Raw genomic sequence first — 2,684 nt, 5'->3', positions numbered from 1 at the left:
TATATATGTTAGAGTGGATTTTTGAACATTGCTCTTACTCTTACAAGGTAGTCTTTCCTCACACATATTTGCTGTATTCATTCTTGGATTAAAAACGAACAACAACTTGTAGTTCAGGAGTTAAACCATGTTCTAATTCAAGGAGATGTTATCACAGCCTGCAATTCAGCATTCCTTGATCAGTCACATAACAGCTAACTTTGTAAATCGAACACAAGAGAAGAATACACAATGTATGTCCCATGAATCTCTCTCTCAATATTTCTATTTCTTTGGTCCAAATGTTTGGACAAGTGCCTCCATTGCTGTTAGTTTGAGCCAATGGTTTCCTTGCAGCTGGCATCAGAAATGTCAGCTTAGGCTTCTTAGGCAAAAAGAAAAAAAAAAAAAAAAAAAAGAAGGTAAGTGGACTCACTCATCAGCATTATTTCCGAGGCCACATATTTGAGTGGGAAATGGAATATCCTTTTCCCTTTTGGCAGTCTCAAGAAGTATGCTCTCCAGGGTCAGTCTGCTTCTTCTGAAGGGTATGTTTGCTATTTTATAAATGGTGAGCAAGGCTGAAAAGCCAAGGCTGAAAGATTATGTCCTGGGCTTCATCTACACCATGGCTCCATTGGGAGAAATGTTTACTAAATGAAGTTTCTACCATTTGAGCAAATTGTTTAGTGGAGGACATTAGGTAGACAGCTGCTTAAACTCTGCAGAGGGGGAGCCATGAGTCACTCTCCTTTCAGTTGGGTCCTTCCTTATAAATAAAACATGATATAAGCAATGGCACAGGTCATAAATATGGAAAACATGTAAAATGAATTGATAATAATTGCATGCTGTTGACATGTAAATAATTTGACATATGCTAGCTATTAAGAATGGGTGTTTATAAACTGAAAATAATAAATGGTCCATTATCTGTTAAAGGGGGGCTCTACTATGGTTTAATTAATCTGTCTGTTTTCTTGACTGCTTCTGCCATATTTGTAGGAAGAAGATGAGGTTTATAAATGGGCTACCTGTTTGTTCACACGTCTAGATAATAGGTATGGGAAGCTGTTGGAAGAATTCACCTCACTTCAGAGCTTTGTGAGAAGAAATACAGTTGGAAAATTAAGTCCTATCATATCATTTAAAAAGGCATATAGCATGTGACTACCACACTTAAAAACCGATTTGGGTAAATTCACTATGGAGAAAGTATTAGTGACCGTGAAAGCGTTCATGTGTTCTTCCAAGTCCTTTAATACATAAATGCAAATAACAACAGAGGTATTTGATGTTCCAATATGAATAACTATTACAGTTAAGTTCCATAGAGAGCATAAAAATTGCTCTGTCAAAACAAGCCAAATCTGCTTCAATTCAACCATCAATTATTGAGCATCTACTGCAAGATCTACATGGCTTGGGAGCTGGCAGTGCATTTCTAAATCATCATTCTCATATATATGAGTTTGTTTAAAAAAGCCCTCAACACAACCTTTTCAAAATTATTATTGATATTGTACAAATGAGAGGGTAGGAATTTGGAAATGTCAAGGCATTGGCTTACTTTCATGCAGAGGATGAGTACAGGGCCATGGAAAGAATCTGGCTTTCTAGTCACCCAAATTCATGTTTTCTAGGCCAGGACCTCTCAAAGTGTGATCCTGGACCAAAATCAGCCTTACTTGGGAACTTGTTAGAGGTACCTAGTAGTCAGATTCATAGAGACAAAGCAGAACAGTGGTGGCTGGGGTTGCCTGTGGAGTCGTCGTCGGCAGCCGTCCGTCTCGAGAGACGATGGTGTAGCTTCTTAAGAGTCTATCTGCACTGCCGAGAATGGCTGTGCAGTCCGACTCGGGAGTGACACGGTATCTGTCTCCTCCCGTGTTGAATCGACATCTTGCGATGACGCTGGAGTGTCCTCTCCAGTGAAGCTGAAGCTACAGAGCCTGGGCAGGGTGATATGGAGGGTCTGCTGTTGCCCATGCAGCAGACCCCCCCTCTCTTCGCAGCTGAAGGGTCCAAGGGAAAGACGGAGTCAATACAGCTTGGCTTCATGTGCGCCGCAGGAGTTGCCGGTGTTGACTACAATGTCAAACCGCCTTAGGGACTCTGGCTCCGGATTTTCTGTCGGGGTTTACTCCCTTAGCCTTTCCCCTGAAGAGGTATGCCGCAAGGCAGCGGAGGTTTTTTGGAGTCAGAGTTCTCCTTCTCTGATGTGCCCTGACTGGAAGATCGAACCAGCGACACTTAGCTCGCAGGCCGACGCTCAATCCACTGAGCCAAACCAGCCAGGGTGAAAAAATATGGAACGCTTCACGAATTTGCGTGTCATCCTTGCGCAGGGGCCATGCTAATCTTCTCTGTATCGTTCCAATTTTAGTATATGTGCTACTCCACTCTGTGGAGTAGGGCAGTGTTTAATGGGAACAGTGTTTCATTTTTGAAAGATGAAGAGTTCTGAAGATGGATGGTGGCGATGGTTGCACAATTTAGACCTTGTTGGACATCCTATCAGGTGTGGACCATTTTACCCACATGCTGCCATAGTGGGGGAAACAAACAACCAGGGACTGGTTGTAAATTCCAATATTAATAAAACTTTGTTTACAAACAGAAAAATAAAATCATCTAATCCCATCCCAGATCTACCCAAATGAAAGTCTGGGAGTGCAGCAATTAGAATTTCAACAGACCCTTCA

The 2,684-nt window shown here is 41.8% G+C and overlaps 1 pseudogene; it reads right to left on the bottom strand.

Annotated features, from left to right (window-relative positions):
• Nucleotides 1–2,282: 2,282 nt before the first annotated feature.
• On the bottom strand, nucleotides 2,283–2,382 carry LOC150004393 (U6 spliceosomal RNA; annotated as a pseudogene).
• Between the last annotated feature and the right edge of the window lie 302 nt (nucleotides 2,383–2,684).

Source organism: Furipterus horrens, unplaced genomic scaffold, assembly GCF_987537825.1.
Source record: "Furipterus horrens unplaced genomic scaffold, mFurHor1.1.pri manual_scaffold_7, whole genome shotgun sequence".
In the NCBI taxonomy this organism is placed as follows: domain Eukaryota; kingdom Metazoa; phylum Chordata; class Mammalia; order Chiroptera; family Furipteridae; genus Furipterus; species Furipterus horrens.
Note: the sequence above shows the minus strand (reverse complement) of the source record. Positions and strands in the feature narration are given on the sequence as shown.